This window comes from Myxine glutinosa, chromosome 8 (genome assembly GCF_964187855.1).
Source record: "Myxine glutinosa chromosome 8, kmMyxGlut1.1, whole genome shotgun sequence".
Taxonomy (NCBI): Eukaryota; Metazoa; Chordata; class Myxini; order Myxiniformes; family Myxinidae; genus Myxine; species Myxine glutinosa.
In genome coordinates, this window is record NC_136268.1 from 70,145,929 (window position 1) to 70,171,463 (window position 25,535).

Below are 25,535 nucleotides of genomic sequence, written 5' to 3' on the forward strand. Positions count from 1 at the left end.
CTTCCGGGTGCTGCGACGGGACGACAAGTCGTTCGTCATTGACATCGGCGGCAGGTCGGACCGGATTGCGGTGGACCGCCTCAAGCCGGCGCACGTGGACGTCGACCACCCACCACGGGTGGCCCTTCCGCCGCGGCGAGGCCGCCCCCCGTCCACGGTGCCCCCCACTCGACCGCCCACCACCACACCGGACCCCCTCCCACGACCCGCCAGGGGTCGCTTCGGCCGGGTCATCAGGACCCCCCTCAAATTGACCCTGCCGGTGCAAGTCGATTCTGGGGGGACGTGTGTAGCGGCTACCGCTGGGTTTTCACAATCGCCTTGCACCTATCAAGGACGCGGAGCGATCACCATGCCGGGCTTGTCCAGGACGCCCGGGCAGGCTCGCCCTCAACTTGCCAGGCCGCAGCCAGGACGCTGGGCCACGCCCCCTCTCGCCTTTCCTGGGCAAACGCTCCGGGATAATATGTATATATATTGCTGCCCGATAAACGGGCTTTTCAGAGTGCCTGAGTGTTTGGTTTGATTAAAGCAACTCGGATGAATTCCAGCTTTTTGTCGCGTCCATTCTTCCGATCGACGTGGGAGCCCCAGCTCCTTCACTAACATGTAAAACATTTTGTTTCTTTCCTCTTCGGTAAACAAAGGCCTACATTTTTCAAAAAAAATAACCGGGCCTACCTGTCTGACGGATTTAATCAAAAGCCAGCATATTACACTTCATAAACATATTGCATATCTATCTGTGAATTTCAATGAGGATGTAAAATTAAATGAAACACGTGAAAAAAGGATATTTTCTAACACATGGGTGTTGTTGTTGCCGTCGTGGTGGCTGTGGTTGTTGTTTGTTTACCTCCTCCGTGGACTATTATATATTTTTATTGCTTCAATGAGTATTACCATATATACTTTTGTGTGCTCCTTCCGTGTCCATCGCGTTTTATCCTAAAGAGTTCCTGCTGTCATAGTATAATAAGAATGACCACACTGTGGTCACAACATGCGACAAAATTCGGTAACGGACCGATTGGGAAACGCACATTTAATGCGCTGTTAAAAGATTAACTCGATACCTCTCACCATGTCACCCTCCATACAGTTGTATCACAATGAGCTGATTCATCACACGGTCACGGATCGTTTAACCTCAATATGGGGCCGTTCAAAAATTACGTAATGGTATTTTTTTGTTATGGAGATGCTTATTCGACATTGATTCGATTTTTCAAGGTACCTCATCATGAGAAACACTCGACCCAAACAAAGCCAATGTTAATTTGACGCAACAATCCCGGGCAGTATTTAATCAGCAGAGGCCCACAGGCCTTGGGTGTCTTAGGCCCAACAGAAAACCAAGATGGCGGCCATAACATTTCGCCTTATAACATGGCGGCCATAACATAACATTTTGCCATGGTGGGTGGAATCAAGTGACAAATGTGGGTGGGGTCCAACAGCTGGCCGACCAATGGGTGCACATTTCAAAAATCGACCCCAAAAAAGAACCACAACAAGAAGCATAATAACAAACGACACATCGCAGCTCGCAAATAATAATAATAATAATGTTTATGTTACTCAATAATGTTATTCCAAAATGATGATGTGCTGTACGATGCAACGAGCCACTTGTGAAAGTGTAAGAATGTCAGAACAGTTTATATTAGTTTGATCATTCTACATTAGATATACAACTGAAACTGGAAACTCAGAAGATACTGTGCTGACCTTGTGGTGAGGACACTTATGGTATCTCAGATATTATGGGTTCAAACCGATCTTAAGGTTTCACAGCATTAAATATTTGGATTCTAACCTTCTGGAAACCGAGCTATTATCATAAAAATATTGTCACAGTTGGGTTTCAGTGAATATATCCATTCAGTTCATTAATCACCTTCAATAACTGAGTGCCTGCTTTGTTTTTAGGGTTGATCTACTTACCTGTTAATGACCTACCATTTTGAAAACAGTTTTTTTTGGTATACATATTGTGGAGGCTCGGGGAAGAGTTATTACAAGTACACTGAATGAATCAGGACACAACAAGACGAAAGGAACAATTAAGAGAAGGGGAAACACCAGCAGCAGAGTTGAAGGACAAGATAGAGGGAGACTTGAATAAACAATGGGTGTGGGGAGGAATGGCGGACTGGAAAGGATGCATGGGGTGGACAACATCGATACAGAAGGAAACTCTCAGGAGGAAAAACTACAAATTTGGATGGAGGAGGGATTGGAATAGCGTAGAAAACATTATGGTTTAGGATGGGGGATGATCTGAGATCGTGCTGAACACCTCTTTTTCTGCTTGAGAAATGCTACATAGTTGTTTGGGCGGTGCATAAGTTAACAGAGTGCTGTCTCAATAGCTGAGGCCGATCTACACAAGGCCCGTGACACCGGTCGGCTCAAAATCATTTTAACTGGTGCTTTGGTAGTTTTGCAATGAAGAGAAAATGTATCGGGAGTGCATAGCGATTGTCAATATGTCAGCTCCGAGACGTTTTTGGCTTCGCATAGCAGTGAACACCAAAATGGCGGCCATAGGATTTTTCATCAGGATGAAATTGTGGGTGGGTGGAGTCAGGCCAGCTGTCCAACCAATCGGTGGAAAGGATTGTTACAGGAACAAGGACACACGAACAAGCGTATTATTATAAACATTGTTTGTTTGATTTCAGGGCCACAAGATAAATTATACTAGAGTTTTGCATCCACAGTATTGCTACGAGTACCCGACTGCAAAGCCGCAATGAGCCGGCAAAGCCAAAGCCTCTTGCCACTATTTTACCCATCACTATGGCATCAGTAGGTTAGGTAGCTGGTAGTAGGTAGGTGTAGTAGGTACCGTACCTGGTAAGACTTGTAGTGGGGTGGCTTAGCCCAAATATTCAAAAGAATTGTGCATTTTGTGATACAAGCACCAAATTTGGCACACTAGTAGACTATCATATTATGAAAAGATCTGGATATTGGGCCATCTCAGATTCAGAGATTTGATTTTTGCAAGATTTGCAGATTTTGCAAGCTGAGATTGCAACGCCAGGGACGGCCGACTCCTTCCTACGAGCTGCCCACGTCACCCGCACAAGAAGAGCTCATCAAATCACTGCAGCGGCACTGCACATCCTGCAACACCGTGCGTATGAACGCCACTGTGTGACATATGCTGATGATGCAGAAGACCTGCCTGAGTTCGAAGACTGGTGTCACCAGAGAGGAGAAGACATTCCCAACTTTCAGTACTGGGCAACTGTGCTGGAACTAGAGATGTTGGTACTGGTCTACGTGCGTTCTCTGCGGCAGGCTTCATTCACGACGTACCTTGATGCCCTGACGGAACTGGTCCCATGGTTCCATGCCTTAGACCACACACACTATGCCAGGTGGGTCCCTGTTCACCTGAGGGACACGGTTGCACTCCCAATGAAGCACCCAGATGTAGCCAGAGAATTCAGGGCTGGCAACTTCACTGTACAGAAGACGAAGAAGGTGTTCTCTTCGATCCCAATCGAATCGAAATCTTGCAAAAATCAAATCTCTGAATCTGAGATGGCCCAATATCCAGATCTTTTCATAATATGATAGTCTACTAGTGTACCAAATTTGGTGCTTGTATCACAAAATGCACAACAGGTTTGCTATGCTGCTACACTATTGGTAAAAGAGAAGAGCAGACAGTCCTCCCCAATACCTACATACAATAAATGTCACAAGAAGCTTAAGGAAGTAACTATACGATGTGCTAGCTTAGAGCCTATTTTAAGAAATTTTAAGAAATTTTAACTGGGCTTAACATGCGTTTTCATAGTATGTGTGTAGTCTTCTAACTTCAGTCGCTGTCAGGGCTGGTTCTCTCCGGGCACTGCGGCTTCCTCCACCAGAAGAAGTTAGCTTGCAGTAAGATCAGTGCCGACAGATCAGACGATAGCGCCGTTTCAACGGCAATGTGTGACTGTCGTTAATCAAACCGTGTCGATGGCGCTGATTGGGTGACCTAAGCTGATCGCTGATTGGTCAGCTCACAAAATTTCGCAAATTCAGACCTAAAATGACACCATTTGCATTCTGGATGAGATTAAAATTGATAAAATTTACTTCTTGATTAATTCGGTGAATTCCCTCTCAACTTCGGATATTTCCGGCCGTGAAAAGCTATACCCTACGGCCGCGAGATTTCTAAAAAATAATTCTTCATCAATTTTAGAATAATTGACGCCGTTTTCACCCTCCGAAATGCGTAATAAGCTTTTTTGAAATATTTTTTCAAATGCTCGAATCTCATTGGTTCCGGTGTTTGGTGACGATTTTCGTTGAAGATAACGAGGTTGGTCTTAAAGTATTTTAATTACAAATAGAGGTGCATCAGATTGTGAATCAAACAAAGACGGGTGAAACAAACTCCTATTGAACGTTTTCGCAATTTTTTTATGCAAACTTCCGCATCCGGACGATGGCGGCCTCCATTGAGTGATTTGGTGCGTCAAAGCTTCGAAATTCTCAAGCCAAGGGATCCAGCATAATCTGTTTTTTCAACATAATACGTACGCGTTCATTCACAACACCGGCTTCGCCGGCTAAAAGGAGATGTGTATGTGTGTGTGTGTGTGTGTGTGTGTTTGTGTGTGTGTGTGTGTGTGTGTGTGTGTGTGTGTGTATGTGTGTGTGACTGCGACTGCCACTGCTCATTTCTATTAACAGGAAATGGTAGGGAATGATCGGAACTTCACACCACACATCCACAGATATTTCTCCCAATTGCTATATTTTTCTGAGTTCAATTTGCATTCAGGAGCACAACTCAAACAGTTAATGATGCATTAAATAAAAAGAATGAATGGTGAAACTCCCCTTCCCCACTCATCTCCCCCTCCCCTCCCCTCCCCCTCCCTTTCCCCCATGCCCCTCCCTTTCCCCCCTACCCCTTCCTTTCCGCCCTACCCCTTCCCCATCCCCCTCCACCCTCCCCTCCCCCTCCCTTTCCCCCATGCTCCTCCCTTTCCCCCCTACCCCTTCCTTTCTGCCCTCCCCTCCCCCCTCCCTCTCCCCTCCCCCCTCTCCTCCCCTCCCCTTCCCCCTTCCCTCCCCTCCCCCGCCCGGCAATGCCGGGTACTTCTGCTAGTGAATGAATAAAACATGACCCAAACCCTACCATAAAGGCTCTATAGTCTATACTGTCCTCTCTGATATCAGTAATTGAACCCTATTATCACCTCGTAATGGTGATGATGGGGGTAATGAGCTGCTTTGTTTTGTTAGTCAAAATGAGAAAGGCCAGATGATTTTCTGCATAATCTGTTTTATGTTAGGAGAAGTAAGCTAACCAAGCTAACCGTTAATATAAGATTAAATACATGTACATGATAACTAAAATTCATACATTCACTCACATCCATGAATTTTCATCCAGATCTGTTGGTTCAGTCATTTTGTTATTCCAAGGAGCCAAGACATAAATCCAGAGGAATATTGCCTTTATAATGTTGCCATCGAGTCTGTACAATTCACTTATTTTCAATGCGCTAGGAAGAGTGAACTTTTCAGCAATGATAAACACTTAGCAAAAGTGAATTCATAAGTTAATGTACATTTGCTTGGCCTACGGTCTTCGCCCATCCATCTTGTTGGGTTGGCACGAAAGTCCCCACCAGTGGTCGTTCATCATGGATGAGACAAACATTTGGGATGCCCTGTCAGATTTTAAACAAGCTTTACTTAACCAATCTGTGATACAAACACAATCAAATGGACTACAAATATTAGTATCTGGTAGTCCTTTGGTATCATCAAATCAGTCATATGTATGACAGCTTGTCTATCCAGATTTGCCAACTGTGGATTATATTATAGTTTGTTGCGGCTCACAGCTAGAGCTTTGCGTTTCCATGTTTCCAGATGTGTTTTATGGCATTCATGTGAAGACCCTTTGATGCCCAGAGAACAATTGCTGCAACTCATTTCATCTCTTCCAGTTCCAGAAAGAGGTCGTATCATCTTCCTGTATTAAATGTGTTCAGACTTTTCCTCCTTCTTGCCTTCTTGTGTCACTCGCAACAACAAAAAAAGCGATGCCAACTCTTCATTATACAAAACATATGACAAGCTTACCACCAAAGAATGATCCTTTGTACTTAAAAGACAATCTGCGAGAAATGACAAAATATGCCAGGGCCCAAATAAACCAGTAGGAGGACAAACAGGAGCTTCCAAACAGGAGCTTCCTTACATAAGGAGCATACTCCTCTTGATGTTACTATTCGACTACGTAGATATGTGAAACAGGTGATGCTAAATGTCCAGCTGCATGTATAGTGGGGCGGCTTAGCCCAAATATTCAAAAGAATTGTGCATTTTGTGATACAAGCACCAAATTTGGCACACTAGTAGACTATCATATTATGAAAAGATCTGGATATTGGGCCATCTCAGATTCAGAGATTTGATTTTTGCAAGATTTGCAGATTTTGCAAGCTGAGATTGCAACGCCAGGGACGGCCGACTCCTTCCTACGAGCTGCCCACGTCACCCGCACAAGAAGAGCTCATCAAATCACTGCAGCGGCACTGCACATCCTGCAACACCGTGCGTATGAACGCCACTGTATGACATATGCTGATGATGCAGAAGACCTGCCTGAGTTCGAAGACTGGTGTCACCAGAGAGGAGAAGACATTCCCAACTTTCAGTACTGGGCAACTGTGCTGGAACTAGAGATGTTGGTACTGGTCTACGTGCGTTCTCTGCGGCAGGCTTCATTCACGACGTACCTTGATGCCCTGACGGAACTGGTCCCATGGTTCCATGCCTTAGACCACACACACTATGCCAGGTGGGTCCCTGTTCACCTGAGGGACACGGTTGCACTCCCAATGAAGCACCCAGATGTAGCCAGAGAATTCAGGGCTGGCAACTTCACTGTACAGAAGACGAAGAAGGTGTTCTCTTCGATCCCAATCGAATCGAAATCTTGCAAAAATCAAATCTCTGAATCTGAGATGGCCCAATATCCAGATCTTTTCATAATATGATAGTCTACTAGTGTGCCAAATTTGGTGCTTGTATCACAAAATGCACAACAGGTTTGCTATGCTGCTACACTAGTAGTATTGGGTTGTAATGCATTTATATCAGTTGTAGCGCATCAAAACAACCCAGATGGATGTTATCATTAAAAAATGTAACATTTTAAATATTTATGTGCTCTGAGTAGGAGGTGCAATATTTAAAACATTATGATTCGCGATGGTAATTTGCCAGCCAGTATTGGAATAGCATCAGTTGATGTAAAATCCTTGTTACCTCTGCCACCAAATGTGGATGGAGTTATGTATTCACCGATGTGGGCCTATGTGTTTGTCTGTGAGGAGGACATCTCAAAAAGTTGTGGACGGATTCGGACGAAACTTGGTGGATGAGTTGGTTTGGTGACAAAAACAAGTCGATTCGATTTTGGTTCAGGTCCGAATCCAGATCCGGCCTATCGGTGGGATGCAAAACATAAACCGTTCAACCTTGCGTTAAACCGAGTGTTGTTCTTGTTTGACCCAAGTCATCACACATCATCATTTAAAATGTGCGGTTGTGTCATCATCGCATCATGTGGCATTGCATCATACACTTTGTGATGCCAACTTGCCGACTGGTACAGCTGCAGGTGTTTCAAAATTTTCAAGAGCTTCAACTTTTTCCGTCATTTTAATTTACGAGTCAATACCTGTTCTCTCCAGGAACGAGAGGATTTGTTTTCATAATTGGCATCGTTTTCCCACCCACAATACTCCCTTCCTCGGGTATGGGTCAGTGGTTCAACCAGTAGGGGTGGTCAGTGAGGGTGGGGAGATTTATTTTTTGCCCATAGCCTGACTGTGGGTATCCAAGCGCAGATGCAAAATTTGGGGGATGTTGGCCAAGCCATTTTGGATCCATAAGGAACTGACATACCCAGGACTCTCTACCAGACAGACATGTCTGATTTTATATAGTAAGATGGGATTATAGTTGCTGTATCGATGAATATGCTACCAACGATGTACGTGGACAAAACATGGATATTAATGATGTGGGAAGCACAGATCATCAATGAAACCCGGCCTTCCCCATCATCCCGAATATCATCCATAGCGAGGCCAGAACAGGATGGAAATGACTTAAACATAAACAATTCCGTCATACTCTAAAACTTGAAACATTCAAAGTGTAGTGAATGCGGTCATGTACCTATTCTACGGACCAGGATCCTTTCCTTCCAGACGCATCCATCCGTAAGCACGTACCGTACTTATCATTTATAAGCAGAGGACAACACAAAAGGAACTAGAACAGCACTCAGTATAGTGGGGTACCATCGTGAAAATGTCGTTACACGGTTGACAAAAGCACAATTTTTTCACCAAAGCATCTCCATGGTATACCTTCTAGAAAAAAAGTAAGCTCCAAAAAAAAAGATGATTGGAAGTGTAATATCTGACGTCATTATGACGTCATCAGCTAATTATTATGTAATCATATATTTAAAAAAATCAATGACTTAGAACTAAGGTGTTAAGTGCATTTTAACATCAAAATATATTGTAACGATTTTGAGAAGTGTGTAACGAATTTGAGAAGTGTAGCGGTTTTTGAGAAGTGTAACAATTTTGGAGGAAGTGTAATGAATGTGAAAACGTTACAATGGAAACGTTACAATGTGAACGTTACAAACGTACGGTACCACCCTGTAATGTAAATAATGGTCGCAGTCAGCGTCCTAGTTAATTGCATGAAATATACACGCAGGTCACGATATATCTTTTAAATAGTGTATTTCCTTATTCCATGTAGGCTAAGTATGTGTTTTCCCACTAGATTGACTTTGCATTGTATCAAACAAAATAAGCGTAGGCCCTTCCAATTTCCCCAAAACCTCCCTTCCAATTGCCTTCCGCATTTTGGCTGGTTTTCTTCAAACCACCATTGGCCACGAGGTAAGGTTGGGGAAGAAAGGCGTGTCTCCACCTCGTCATAAGAAGCAAGGAGTGAACCAGCCCTAACAGCCAATCAACACCGCGGTGAGTGACCCGGTAGGCGTGCCCTCGGAGTCGGCGGCTTGATTTCGCTCGAGGTGATAAAAGCGACTGCAAGGGACTGCTTTACCAGATGTCGAGATGACTGGAGATGAGCTGGAGATGACCCTGGGAGAGGAGCAACGAGGCTGCACCAAAGAGAGGCGGTGAGATGCGAAACGCTCCAAGCCAAAGAGGAGAGGTACTCGGCAAGGAGACCAGCTTTGGAGAGACGCGCTGAAAGGAGGGAGACGGCCCCGCCCCAAGAAGGGGAGCAGGTGTGCCGAACCAGCGCGGGACGTCTACCGCGGTGGATACACGACGGAGGGTTTCCCGCCAAAACCGCGAGGGATTGTGAACTGCGCGCTCCCGACTGAGCGATCCATCTCAAGCCTTACCTGCCTGCAATTATCCCCTGTGTAAGTGTGAACGTCCTGTCCTGTTCGTTTGTCTTGGGGCTAAGTAAAAATGAATAGTGTAAGTTAACCATTCGCTGTGTTACTGCTTCTTCCATCCATTGCTGTGTGTGTATAATAAAACCTGTTCTTCCTCCGTATTCTTCTTCTTCTTCTTTTCCTTCTCTTTCGGTCGCTTTAGAGATTTCCCGATTGAATATCTGTGGGGCGATCTGGTCAACGTCGGGTGGAATCGGGTTTTAATCGGGGAATAACTGTTCGGACGCGGTTAAATACACCACCGCTCGGTCAATATAACATCTAAAAGCCGCGTCTGTAACATTTGGTGTCGAGGAGTGGAATTCGGACCTGGGACTAAATTTGTTAGGCCCAAATTTTGGAACACCAATTGTACTATTAGAGTAACAATTGGTGTCGAGGAGGGAGATCGGACCCGAAATCGGACCCGAAGCGCGCTTAACGCGCTCAAAATTACAAGCTGCCGAAATTTATTTTGTTTTATAAAGCAAAACCCGAATTTTGAGATCGCGCCATGGACAATCAAGGCGATCGGATGTCGGTGGGAGAGATAGACAGGGTGGAATCGACCCAGGACCTCGGGGAAATGTATGTGGAGGAAAGGGTGGAGGAGAGTAAAGAAGGTGTGGTTGAGGGGGTATCAGGCGCACGAAATGGCGTCCTCGCGCACGTGGGTGTAGCGGCACCAAATTTAGCCGCGGCCGTGGTCGTGGTAGCCGAACCCGAGATGCCAATGAATTGGAACCTGTTTATGAAACAGATGATGGCCTTTATGGTAAAAACAGACGATAATTTCAAAGGGATGGGAAACCAAATGGGGGTAATGGGAAACCAAATGGGGGTAATGGGAAACCAAATGGGGGTAATGAGGGACGAAGCGAGGGGTACCGGTGAGGAGTTAGACAAGAAATTTGGGAAGTTCGACAATAATTTTGAGGGGTTAGACAACGGGATAAAAGAGGTAAAGAATGGGTTAACGGGGGTGGAAAACAGAATGGCTGCCCAGGAGAATCAGTTAGAGGGGGTGAAAAATGGGTTAATGGGGTTAGAAAATAGGATGGAGGACAAATTGCGGGAAATAGGGGAACAATCCGCTCGGGAAATCGAACAGATGGGGAACCAGATGGAGGAAATACGACGAGGGGTGAGTGAGGAGGTCTCGGGGCTACGCGAGGAGGTAAAGCGAGGCGAAAAGCGTATAGAGAAAGAGGTGAGAAATAATACGGCAAAGTTACAGGGGGGGAATGGAAGATCTGACGAAAGGAGTAGAACAGCTGACAGTGGGACAAAAGGAACTAGCGGACCAAGTGGAAAAGAACACTGCAATCATCGGGGGTTTAAAAGCAACACAAAAAGACATTAAAAATGAATTAATAGCGACACAGAAGGAATGTCAAATGGTACATGAGGGATTGACGAAGAGGTTGGAAGAGGTGACAGAAGTAATGGAGACGAAGGACCGGGAGGTAAGGACGCACATAGAAACGGTTAAAGTAGCGATGGAGGAAGAAATAGAGGGGGCGCACCGGGAGCTGAAGGAGGTAAAGGAAAAATTAGAGGAGGTGGAAGAGGGGGTGAGTGAAATTAAGAAGAGACGGAGGGAAACTAAAAGGGAGATAAAGGAGGAAGTCATGGAATATGTACAAGGTCTGTGTTCAAATCATGATGAAGTGCTCACTAACCAAATAAAGAGTTTGCAGGTGGCAAAGGAGGGGCGGAGACGAAGTACGGAGGTGAGTGGCAATGTATATGATGTGAGGAAAGCTTCAGTCGGCTTGGGGATTGGTTTGGATCCGGGTGTTCGTGAAAGGCCGTTGGTGAAGTGTGTGACAGGTCAGGTGTGCGAAAAAAGAGGTGTGCGAGAATGTCCGACCATGGGGTGTGTGAGGAAAAAGTGCACGCCGAGGGGTGAGTGTGCCGTCAGGAGTGAGCCGGTCGGACCGCGTGTGCGAGGGGGTACATGGAAGCGCGGTGTGGTGAGTGTTACGGAGGAAGTAACGAGAGAGTGTACACCTGTGGTGAGTGTTAGGGAGGAAGTAACGAGAGAGTGTACACCTGTGGTGAGTGTTAGGGAGGAAGTAACGAGAGAGTGTACACCTGTGGTGAGTGTTACAGAGGGTGTAACGGGAGAGTGTGCGCGAGAAAGGTGTGTAACGGACAGGTGCATGAGGAAAGAGTGCGTTGTCAAGAGTGGAGGTGAGAGTAGTGAGAGTGAAACGGAGCGTGAGTTGGTTGTGACAGGTGAGCGAGGATGTACACCTGGGATGGAAGGATGCACACCTGGAATGGTAGAGCGTGAGTGGGAATGCACGCTGGAGTTGGTGGTGAGGCACGTGGTTGGGTGTGCGAATGCGGGCACACCTGTGATTGTCACAGAGGAGGTGACCGAGGAGGGGGCGCGAAGCGGTGTATTGGTGAGGTGTGCGAGCAACGAATGTGTGCCAAAGTGTTCGGTGGTCAGGTGTGTGACCAAGGCTGTGAGTGGAATGGGTGTACCTGGGTGTGTAAGGAAAGGTACGAGGAGCATGGGCACAGCTGGATGTGTGAGCAAGGAACGGGCTGCGGGGTGTAAGCGTCCAGGTGAAGCATCGACGTTAGACGGGGTAGAGTTTAGAACGACTTATAGCCGAATCGGGCCCTCGGTGCGTGCTGGGCCTCGCTTTGAACGGCCGCGGCCGGGCTCCACTAGGCGGAGCGGGCGGCTGGATAGGAAGGGTCGCTATGGCGACCACGTTTTGTTGAGACGTGCCGGCAGGTCGAGATCGGGACATTGGATGGCTCCACGCCGAGGTGATGCGTGGGATCTCGGCCCGGGTAAGCCCCCGCCCCTGCCCCGAATGCGGGACGCATCCAGCCGCCAGCACAAAAGAATCCGCGTTCAGTGCTCGGCTGTACGAAGCCGGGCTGTAGATGTGAATTGGCGCACCGAGAGGATGTAATAAGTAGACGGGTGATGGTGATAGTGATAGTGATTTAAAACGAAATTTAGAAAAGTGAATAGAATTGGCAGTAAATGGGAAATTTTTGAATTGTTGGATTTGGACGAGCGAAATTGGTAGTGAGAGACCCCCGATGTGGTGGGATGGCAAATCCACCATCCTTCCCATGTGGGGGCAAAGGAGCAATAGCTTATGGGGTGTATGGCAGTGAAAACTAGCCCGGGTGGGTTAGGTTATATTGATAGGGCCCTAGAAGATGACATTACGTGACGTTAAGGTTAGTTAGTGACTGATACCTGTAGTGGGGACGCAGGTAGATTAGTATGGATGATAATGACGTGGGAGCGCAATAGTTTAAAGGGACGACTGGGAAGCGCAAGTTTCAGAGGGGAGTAGTTAGCTGAGATGATGCCGTGTGTGTGAGGATTGAACAGGTGAGAATGGAACAGGTGTGATTGCACAGGTGTGCAACTGAACAGGTGTGTGGAGCAGTGTATGAGGGAGTAGTGGTGATTGCGTGTTGTGTTGACCAAATGGTCCAGGAAGAAAGGAGGGTGCAGGTGGCACCAGGTATGATTGCACAGGTGTGCAACGACAGGTGAATGAAGAACAGGTGTATGTGGCTGTATGGAATAAATGGTATGGAGTAGTGAAATGGATGGTCGTGGAGTGAGAATGGTGGAAATTGTGGAGTGGAGTGGATGGTGCGAAGGTGTGAATGGGGGAAGAGTGGACCCCCATCACGGATACCCGGGGCGGGTAGTGTAAGTGTTAGGTAGAGGGTACAGGTAAATTGTGGTTGGATATTGGCATCTGTGGTGCGGGTGACAGAATGGTATGTGGATGGGTGCGTTGGTGTTGTGGAAATGGCTGGGCGTGTAGCCTGTTAGTGTGTGTAGTTGGTTTGGGCACTCCACCACTGTAAGGATGTCGGCCAGGTGAGGCCGCAGGTGGGCTCTGGGAGCCGGTAGTAGTTGTTGTGGATGGGGCCCGAGGATCCGGAGGACGGACCCGGGTAGCCCAGTGCCAGAGGGCACCATGGGGTGACAGAGCCAGGAGAGGGGCTGTCCCCAGGTAGTTAGGTTAGGGTGAGGAGCTAGGTAAGCTCGGGTGGCAACTACAGTGGTGGAGGTGTGCAGGTGGGTAGACCTGTTGGGAGAGGTACACGTCGCAGCCCAGAAATTGTGCTAGAGCACCGGGAGATGAATCGGGGGAGTGAGACCCCAAATTGAGGAGCACCACAGTTTGGCCAATGGGAATTGGTTATTAGAACCCATAGTGTAAGTTGGCCAATGGATTGGCAGGGAAAGACCCCGGGTAGTGTAAAGTGTGTTAAAGTCATTTAGAAAATAGTTAGGATGAAGGATCTCCTCGCACCATCTGCATCCACTCACCTGGGGTGACAGGTACTCCGCACCATGCCATGTTTTGATTATTTTTTATGATGCAAATGTTTGGATTGTGAGACGCATCATGACGTGGGTGTGACATTGTGCGTAATTCCATCTCTCCCTCCTTAGGAGGATTGATGATGAATTGGTGATGGCAAATTTTGAAGTAAAGGGATTGTGGAGACGAATTTGGTATAGGGGAAATATGGGGAAGACGTGACAGTAGTGACGAATTTGTAAATGTGTAGATTTTTGTACATATGGGGTGAGAACAAGGGTAGGGTAGGTGACAGGGGGGTGACGTACGGTAGGGACGAGCTTTCTCACTTCGGCCTCCGTACGCATTTCACCTTGCATTGCCTTATTGACGTGTACCCTTGTGACCTTACCCCTCGCTCAATTGTCTTTCTTTTGTCTCCCACATGACCTGTGCGCCATTGGGTGCCGATGGGAGCGTGCGTGAGGTGGCCATTGTGCGCCCGAGATTCCCAGAACCAGCATGCATTGCGTTGATGTACCACTTTATGGACCGCTGTTCTGCGGCCAAGTACCACTTGATGGACCCCAGGTTCTAGGGCAGGGCACCTCTGTTGGAAACCGGCCATAGTGGCCAGGGAAGCTTGCTTGCGGACCTCGGTAAGGTGGCACCTATGCCAAACAGGTGGACCACCCTTAGTTGGCCCCTGAGGCCCTAAATAAAAATGGACACAAGTTGTGCTTTTTATTATTTCCAAGTAGGCCGCATGAAGCCAGAAGACGTCGGGAAGAACATCGGCCCAGCAGAGGAAGAGAAGACCACCACCAGTTGTTTTGTTGTGTTTATTATGAACCATGGTGACCGCACCGGATGGTGCTTTTGGGTGCTTTGTGGTGTTTGGGTGCTTTTGGGTGCTTTGGTGGTATTGGTACTGGTGCATCGATGCAATGCGTGCTGTCTCCTCCCTCCCAACAGGAATTTCTTTCTCTTGTTCCCTAAAAAAAAAACAAAAAAAAAACACAGGTCCTGGGTTGCGTTGTAAATAAGAAATCACGTCATTGTAAATAATGCTCCCCACCGTAAATGTATAGTTTGAGAATAATTCCGTAATTCGGTTAGCTGTGGGCTTGAGTCTGTTAGACAGGATGCAATGCAATAGGGGGACATACTTATTTGTGTTTTAAAATTGTCACACTCAGGGTCAGGTTAATTGTAGAGGGAATTACACCTACGTGTCACACTAAGTTAAAGTTTAATAGGTCCGAGGACGGACCTGAAGAAAGGGGGGTGCAGTGTAACGATTTTGAGAAGTGTGTAACGAATTTGAGAAGTGTAGCGGTTTTTGAGAAGTGTAACAATTTTGGAAGAAGTGTAATGAATGTGAAAACGTTACAATGGAAACGTTACAATGTGAACGTTACAAACGTACGGTACCACCCTGTAATGTAAATAATGGTCGCAGTCAGCGTCCTAGTTAATTGCATGAAATATACACGCAGGTCACGATATATCTTTTAAATAGTGTATTTCCTTATTCCATGTAGGCTAAGTATGTGTTTTCCCACTAGATTGACTTTGCATTGTATCAAACAAAATAAGCGTAGGCCCTTCCAATTTCCCCAAAACCTCCCTTCCAATTGCCTTCCGCATTTTGGCTGGTTTTCTTCAAACCACCATTGGCCACGAGGTAAGGTTGGGGAAGAAAGGCGTGTCTCCACCTCGTCATAAGAAGCAAGGAGTGAACCAGCCCTAACAGCCAATCAACACCGCGGTGAGTGACCCGGTAGGCGTGCCCTCGGAGTCGGCGGCTTGATTTCGCTCGAGGTGATAAAAGCGACTGCAAGGGACTGCTTTACCAGATGTCGAGATGACTGGAGATGAGCTGGAGATGACCCTGGGAGAGGAGCAACGAGGCTGCACCAAAGAGAGGCGGTGAGATGCGAAACGCTCCAAGCCAAAGAGGAGAGGTACTCGGCAAGGAGACCAGCTTTGGAGAGACGCGCTGAAAGGAGGGAGACGGCCCCGCCCCAAGAAGGGGAGCAGGTGTGCCGAACCAGCGCGGGACGTCTACCGCGGTGGATACACGACGGAGGGTTTCCCGCCAAAACCGTGAGGGATTGTGAACTGCGCGCTCCCGACCGAGCGATCCATCTCAAGCCTTACCTGCCTGCAATTATCCCCTGTGTAAGTGTGAACGTCCTGTCCTGTTCGTTTGTCTTGGGGCTAAGTAAAAATGAATAGTGTAAGTTAACCATTCGCTGTGTTACTGCTTCTTCCATCCATTGCTGTGTGTGTATAATAAAACCTGTTCTTCCTCCGTATTCTTCTTCTTCTTCTTTTCCTTCTCTTTCGGTCGCTTTAGAGATTTCCCGATTGAATATCTGTGGGGCGATCTGGTCAACGTCGGGTGGAATCGGGTTTTAATCGGGGAATAACTGTTCGGACGCGGTTAAATACACCACCGCTCGGTCAATATAACATCTAAAAGCCGCGTCTGTAACAATATGTTTCCGAGGTCAAGGATTTCAATGCACTTTTCATTTTTTATTTTAGACAATCTTTAAAAGATTTATGATGTCATTATGACGTCATAAGCGAATTATTTTGCAATCATCTATCTATAATTCCATTAATCTCTGTGTGTATGTGTGTATGTGTGTTTGTATGTGTGTATGTGTGTATGTTTGTCTGTGACCGCTGTTTCTCGACAACTACCGGTCCGATATACTTGAAACTTGCCAGGTATATTGCTGGGGACCCGAGGATGTGCCTTTTCAAGGTTTGAAATTAATCGGACAAGTAGTTACCGAGCTATGGCGATTTCTTTACCAAACACCGCAAGCCGTTCGCTTTGGACCAAACCATTTCATGTAAATAGAGGGGGGGGTTCTGTGGTCGTTGCGAATGGACCAAACCATTCATGTAAATAGAGGGGGGGGTTCTGTGGTCGTTACTGCCACGTGGTTTCAAAGTTTTTTTTTGTTGTTGTTGTTTGCACGCATGTTTTTTTGCACCCACGTACGGGCACGCCCTAGGATGTTTACACACACACACCCCTACACACATTTTTTTTTTTTTTTTTTTTTGGCAAGGAACGGGCACCCACGTACGGGCACGTCCTAGCTTATATATAGTACGGGCATGCCCTAGTAATTAAAAAATGAATTAGTTAGAACTAGGCTATTAAGTGTATTTTGACATCGAAATATATGTTTCCGAGGTCAAGGAATTCACTGCAATTGTCATTTTTCTTCTTAGACAATGTTTAAAAGATTTATGACATCATTCTGAGGTCATCCACCAAAAAAAAACTATTAGATTCGTCTGCACACAAATTCGTTTGATTAGTTAACATCCACATATCGAGAGTTCATAATAATCTTCCCGTTGAGTTACAGAATTTAAAACACCACTAGAGCATTTTTTTTCAGTAATTTAGACTGAGCTATTATTAGTTACACTTCATCATTATGTCGTTAGCTGGTTTAATAAAGGAGTAAATGACACAAAATTATATATGTTGCATCAAATGTATATGCATATACATTATACAAATACTCGTGATTCTGTCCCATTTTGTAGCAGTGATTCCTTGAGATGCGAAAGAATATTAGCATATCGGCCTACATGTTGTTTCTTCTATCATTATTTTTATTACCTTGTTAAAAACACACAGTGACAGCTCCCCCTTCCTCACGCAAGTAATTCATTCTTCAAAATAGAAACATACAGAACTGGAATAAGTGTGATAGCTATAGTGTCGGTGATGAGCTGTAGCTGCAAGCAAGTTATTTCTGACAGTTACAACTGCAAAGTTCTGTGCAGGGTAGACCAGCTTTCGTGCACTTGCAACGACTGACACAACCGGCTTCTGACTTGCAACCACATTTGATGAGCTCTTTGCATGCTTTAGCTGCTTCCGGGATGGTCTTTTCACCGTGAGTTGCAGGCCAGGTCCATTGAATATACTTGCAGTTCGCAAAAATTGGACAGTCACAAGTGAGTACTGGAATCTGGCCAGGGTTGAGGAACTCTGTGATGGACTTCAATATGTTCATGGCATGCTTGATCATGGCTGGTGAGTCTGCCTTCTCTTGAAATAGTGGTAGAAGAGCAATCAAGGCAGGGGGATCGAGCGGAGGTGATTGCTGAGATGCATGATAGGCAGCCCATGAGATAGTGTCTCCCTTCTCACTTGCATTTCCGTCGAGAAGCTTGGAAGCATGCTGAATCCATTTATCCTCCTTTTCTTTTGCTTCTTCAAGCCTCCCATTTACAGGTGTCATGATGACCTGTGGTACACTGGTATTTGATGCTTTCAGATGTACTGATTGAATTATGCTAAACGAATCTAGAAGGTGAGGTTTCTCATTTGGATTTGCAGGAAGAAAGCAAGTTGCCACCCGAACACGTCCGAGATTATCTTGTGTAGGAAATTGGATGACACTTATACCACTTCCATGGAATGATCCTTTGGCTGTAGTGGAAGAGGGATTATGGTCGATGTTATCCAGTGCACCAACAGTGAAGAGACCTTTCCTGAGAATAGATGGGCACACAATTTGGTCAGCAGTGAATTGGTCACACATTGCAGATGACAATTTATTCTCCAGTTGCAGAACCCGGCTGTATGAGATGCTCAACCCTAGTTTAGCCAGTTGATCACCGAGTGTTCTGTTCCTTGTCAATGTGTGGATATTCAAGCCAATGTATACTGGAAGTGGAGGTTCTCTCTCAGGAGACTGTCGTTTGGGAGTAGCCAGTTTCGTGCACCTTTTCTTTGAATTGTGGAGGAACGACTGGGCAATTGTTTGAGAAGCCTGTGTGTCATTAACATCGCTCTTCAAGTTTGGTCCATAAAGGATCATTGATGACAGGAGTGTAAGACTGGGAAGCATTGTCTGGCACTTAGGGGGGAAACTGCCAGAAAACTTGAAATGTGTTTCTCCAAACATTTCTTCTCTGCATATTTTTGCTACTTTTGCAAAAAGTAGCGCTTCTGATTGATAGTCATGTTCATGCAGAGCATCTTTCAGCATTTGTTGCATGCCTTCTGGAAATACAAGAACAATGTTCTTGCCATCTGTCTGTTCTTGCACACCGGTGTCGGCAAAGTGCTCAAGAAGCCTGCTTTTCAATCGGCTCTTGTTAATTGACACATCATGCCCAAGATTTTGAAGACGGCGTTCATACATCTCATGAAGATCTGAAAACTTGAACAGGTATGTCCCATCCTCAACGGCAAACTCAACATAAGACACCAACTCCACAAACGCTCTGGCATCTGCTCGTTCTCTTTCTGTGTTGGAAGAAACACCTTCACGGCGATGAGCCCGATGTCTGTTTCTGTATCGTGTTAAACAGTTCAGGTGGTACTTGGCTTCTAGGGCGATGAAATCACCCCCTGTTATTTTGTACAAGAGTTAGTCATCCTGCATATCAGTTGCCATCTTTCTGAGGGACTGATCAGTGCCAAATGTTTGGAAGTTGTGTAATTTTTGGTCGCCTGTTTTTTCACAGAAGATGCACACACACTTGGCATCAAATACCGACTGCCGCTTTGACCGTCGCATCTCAAGAGCTTCAGCTTCATGTTTTCTTTTCCTCATTACTTGTCTGTTGAGTTTGGAATTGTTGAATTTCTAATGGCAAGAACGATGCCATGAGGCATTATTTTTCACAAAAGTTTCTACTGTTCCTTCTGTTACATATTCTACATCAACTGGCAGTGCATTAATTTTTCTGAACTCCTCAACATTTCCCAGGAATGCAGCGTATACTTCTCTGGCATTATGTTTAAATCCTTTCTGTGGACAAGATAGTTTTTCCAGTGTAGTTTTCTTGCAGATTATGCAAGCACTCCAATCCATGATGACCTGAAATTGAAAGGAAATAGTCCACATAAGCATAAAAAGTACAATATCCAAACCAATATTATACGTTCCAATACTGTAATTTGATAGAAAATTCATAAATACTTTTATTGGTTTCTTGCATTTCTAAATTTGAATAGCTAGACTAAGATCGCGTATATTCCAGGGAATGTATTGTTTGAACATGGTCTTAAATCACATTTGAGACCGGGCACCCTTGCATTTATCCCCTAATTCTTATGTTTTATTTTCTTTTCTTTTTTTTCTTTCTTTTTTTTTTTTTACACATTTGAGTAATGACATCACTGCAACATAGTGAGCTTTAAAAGGCTTATATATCAATTACCTGTTTCTTGAAATATTAAATTAATGACTCAAAATCTCGGCACAGTACTTCACAACCTTATGTTATACATTCATTTGCGCTAATATCTTGTTAGTCTATTGTGATGTCATTATGACGTCATTAAATACACTTCCTGTCATCAGATTTTTTGGAGCTTACCCTCTTTTTGATCCTTATACATGGGCAAAGCTTTGGTGAAAAAATTGTGCTTTTGTCCACAGTGTAACGGTCCTTGGCATTTTTGTTAATAAGGTACCTCACTAGTCGAGAGCATACCTCCACCAGGAGAACAGTTTACGTTTTGTATCCCAGAGTAGACCAGAAAATCACAACACAGAATCACATTTAATCAAAATTATCCGTCCACAACTTTTTTGAGATATCCTGCTTTATATCGTTTTTGGCCCTGTCTCCCAATGGTGAAGAATCACTTGAAAAATTCTACTAGCCGGATCCGAATCCGAATCTTTACCAAACTTGAATCGATTCTTCCTCGTCAGACACCCAACTGGTCCACCAAGTTTCGTTCAAATCCGTCCACAACTTTTTCAGATCTTCACCAAGATCTAATCATTTCGGCCTTGTCTACGCTACCTCTCTGCCAAATTTCGTCCAAATCCGTCCACAACTCTGTGAGATATCGTGTTCACAAACAAACAAACAAACAAACAGACAGACATGGGTGAAAACATAACCTCCATCCACCTTTAGTGGCGGAGGTAACAATAAATGGCTCAGAGGATAGGATGGGCGTTGTTGTAACACCATGGCATTCAAACCGCATGAGTTCAGCTCTCCTCCAAGTCTTTAGGGTCCAATGGGCACAATGCACTTTGAGGTTCATTCATGAAACAACCAAGAAAGTTACACACGCTAAGATCTTTACTGTTCAAACCAGACCTGGGATCCTCTACAGTTGCTGACAGTCAAAACTAACACATATAACAGAAACATCCCTATACCATTCACCGAAAAAGGCAAGGGGGACCTAGCTAGAATGCGGTAAGATTACCTTGGTCCTTTTGCTCGAGTAGGGTAGAATTACTCTTGTGTTAGGGATCTGTCAAAGATAAGTCACACATAATATGTGCACTGAGGCAGTGAACATCCTTTATGGAGCATCCTGAGACTTAAATGCCACGTAAGAGCATGGGCGCGGCAGAAGACATTTTGACTTTCTCTGCTCCGTCACTCCCCATGAGAACGACCTCTCGAGAGTCGCGAATGCATCGCTCCTCATTGTCATCCTCGCCTCTCCCACTCTGAGGCTCACTTCGTCCTGTGCCACACCAGCTTGCGTGACCATGGGTCATGGTACAGCAGCACCAGATCACACCTACCTGAAGTCCCCGCCTGCCCCTTTGTTAATGGTACGAGTCCGATAATGATAAAGGCTATTCAGGGACGAAGGAAATCCTTAGCTTTGGCACTTTGTTTTGCACTGTGAGCGAGTACTGTCACATTATTGGACCTCCCTGCTGCCAAGTTTAGACTACATCTGCAGGTTAATTCTTAAGCCATGGCTTTGCGAGGATGATTGTTTGTTTGTACTCACTCAATTTTCAGAATACGAGCGGCTCCTCCTGTTGAATTTTTTAATGGTAATTATGACGTCATCGGTCACGTGGTACAGGCGCCGCCATCCTGGAAAATCGAAAAAAGTTGCACCTCTATATCTCCGAAACCGCTCCGTGGAAAAAATTGAAACATGGCTCATTGTCAAGTACTCCCCTTGGGGAATAAGATATATTAATGATGATGTCATGTGTACCTTAATTATGACGTCATAATTCGACAAGTACAATGCTTGATTGATCAGCATGAATTTTTTTCTCTGCTATTCTTGGTCCGATTCACACGCAATTTTCACCATAGGAGCACCTCCTCCTGTATAATATATTAATGATAATTATGACGTCATAGGTCACGTGGTACAGGCGCCACCTTGGAAAAACTTCACACCTCTATATCTCTGAAACCACTCCATGGAAAAAATTGAGACCTGGCTCATTGTCAACTACTCCCCTTGGGGAATAAGATAATGTCCACGGTGCCTTCGTTATGAAGTCATAATTGAACAAGTAAAACACTTATCCCGATCATTATTAATTTTTTTTCTCAGCAACTGTTGGTCTGATAGACACGAAATTTTCACCATAGCCTCCTCCTGAAGAATATTTTAATGATAATCATGACATCATAGGTAGAGGAGTTTGTACTCACCCGATTGACCTGAAATTTAAAGAATTTGCATATCGGGTCACTGAATTGGTTCATTAATCAAAAGGTAGAATTCCATTGTGCTTTTAGCCGCGTCGCAGACGCTGCTCATAGAGTGCCCTCTGCTGTTGTTGTTGTTCTTCTTGTTCTTCTTCTTCTTGTTCTTGTTCTTGCAGAGAAGACAAAACCTCAAAGCTCCACCCATTCTGGGAACCATAGCTCCACCCATTCTGGGTGAGCCTTCATATAAACAAATATCCACCATTTTATTAACTCGTATAGCTTTGAGGCCTGTTTTGTAGACCCGTGGTGTCTTCCTCTCTCACACAGTTTTATTTCAAATCAAATTGGATATATCATTTCATTTTTCACAGTCGCTAACATAGTTTTAGACTCGGTTGAAAAAAAACGGGAAGAAAATCCGATGAAAGTTGCCCTTTATAGAACGAAATGAATTCTCAAAGGCCTGTAACTTCAAGACCATTGAGATATTTTTTTTTTAAATCGCGGCATGCTCAGTCATACACCGCCCGAAATAACAGACGGGAAAATGCCGATATATATATATTTTGTTTAAATCGCGGCATGCTCAGTCATACACCGCCCGAAATAACAGATGGGAAAATGCCGAGATATATTAAAAATTCGTCCATTTGATGACAATCGTCACCATGAAATATTTAATTTATACGTCGTCACAATAATGTGGAGAGAGGAGCATAGCTTCGTTCACGTGTCACCACACACGGGAAATTGCCGAGATATGTTTTTTTTAAATCGCGGCATAGTCCTTTTACACCGCCTGAAATAACAGACGGGAAAATGCTGAGATATATTAAAAATTCGTCGCCACACACGGGAAATTGCCGAGATATATTTTCACTTTGCACAAAAATAACATCAAGTAATCGAATCAATAGGAATGTCCTGTGCCTATAACATCGACGTTATAGGCACAGCTGCATCTAGGCATTGTGTAACATCGACGCGGCTTTTGTTTTAATTAAAACTTTTTGTACTTGTTTTTAGATAAAAAGGTCAAATGTCATCAAGGTTGCATAAAATCATCAATTTTCATCCAACTGACATGGAATTTGAAGAATTTGCATATTGGGTCACAGAACTGGTTTACAAATCAAAAGCTAAAAGCTGTTTTTTTTTTTTAGCTCTGAAGCTCAAAGGTCATGGCTACATAGAATAATCAATTTTCATTTTCTATCTTTACCTCATCCACCGAGAGTGGATGGAGGTTATGTTTTCACCCCTATCTGTCTGTGAACAATATATCTCAAAAAGTTGTTGATGGATTCGGACGAAATTTGGCAGAGAGGTAGCGTATGTGACAAGGACGAAATGATTAGATTTTGGTGAAGATCTGAATATGGATTCGGATATGAGAATTATCTCACTGTTACGTGCTCCTCCCCAAACCCCAGTCACGGTGTACCTCCGAGCCCCGAGAGGAGTCACGGCAGAAAGATGTGTTATTCTGTATGTCAAAGATCAATGGTGAAGCCACACCGATTGTTACCAACAAACAAATATTGTATTAAGATCACACAAGAATAACAGTACAACAACAATCGTAATCAATTGTACAACCAATATATTGTTGCAGTTCTGAAAAGTGTACATATATGATTAATAAAGGTTAAAGGTTTTGCCCCCATGGCCCATAGTTAGTCCACATGCAACACATAGGCCACCTTAGAACGTTAGTTATTTCATAGTATATGTGAGATAAGGCCGTTTCCAATAGTGATACCTGCGTTGTGTAAAGGAAGAAATAGGAGTAGGTCCCATTCATTTTGCAGCCCACCCTCCAATCGACCTCATTGCGCACCATCCAGTCTGCGCCCCATTCCCCATTGCGCACCGTCCAGTCTGTGCCCTATTGCCCCTCGCATTAGGAGGCTCAAACCAGCCGAATGCCACGAGGTAAGGCCTGGAAAATTGGCGGAGCGTGAGGTCGGGGGTGTGGCCACGTCAAGCAGACGTCAAGGGCGGAGCTGGTAAGACCCCAACAACCAACCAGGGTGCCATGGGCATGGCCTAAGGGGCGTGGTGAGAACGTGGCTGGGAGATTTGAGAGGGTTCGCTGGGTGGCGCTATATAACCGCGAGCACAAAGCCCTTCGAGAGGACTGATGAGCGAGGGGCTTTGTAAAAGGACTGTGCGGAGAGGACTGATGAGCGAGGGGCTTTGTAAAAGGACTAACCAGAGGACTTGAGAGCATATGCGCTTTACCAAGAGGACTTGCACGATTGCGCTTTGATCAAGAGGACTGTCACGTTTGGCATTGGTGAAAGGACACGCTGGGGGAACTTTGATCGCAAGCACCCGTTGAGGATTTGGCTTTGGGCTTGCTGGGAACGCATATAAAGCACCGGTATTTCTATTACGTACGCGGCCGTGAGCCGCGAAGTAACCGCTAGCCCAGCTTACCGATCCCCCCATATAATTGTCCGATCTGTGCCAACGACATGCGGAGAGCTTGCCTGCTGTCTACCATCTTCTTCGTGGTATGAGTTGGGGACCGGAGCGAGCTGTGGACGCCATCTTTGGACCCTCAACCCGACCATCTACAACCCCCGTGTGAGTCTGAGTCTGATTGCGAACGGGCCCGTGTCCAGGGATAAGTTAAGACTGTCATTAAGGTTGCCCTGTGTATCTGCTTCTTCTTCTTCTTCTTCACTGTACATTGCTTCTTCTTCTTCATTGAACAAAGTGTAAATAAATTGCTTGTTATTCCTTTTCCTCTCGATTCGACCGTTTTAGTGATTTCTCCATTGGGTAAACGTGGCACGATTAGAAACCGCTCAAATCGGGTTAGTTCCTGTTAATGGCCCGAATCGCGGCTCGCTATCGCCCGGCGTGTCCACTAAAACCGTGGTTCGGGCGGGGTTATTTCCTTGCTTCCTGGGAGGCGCTGGTAATTAGGTAATAGGACTAATTCGGCCTACCACCCTATTCAGCACTGACCGGAAGGAACGTCATAGCCCCGGATCGCGTCGGCTCGATAAAAGACAAGGGGATTAATCCCCCCTTGGTAAGGGGAAAGGCCGATGTGTGAGATCCGCAACAATATATTTCCTATGATTGTACCATCAGCTTCGTACAATATAACTCACTGTGCTACAAGTGAGCGAAAAGAAGAACATTCCCAATGTCTCTATTCCCGGCTTCAAGCCAAAGTTGTATCCGGCTTCAAGTCAAAGTCGATCCACTCCAGTGATCGTCCGTACGATGTCGTATCGAGACCAGAATCCCATTGGGTTGGCAGTCACAGTCTTGCTGCCAAAGCTGTG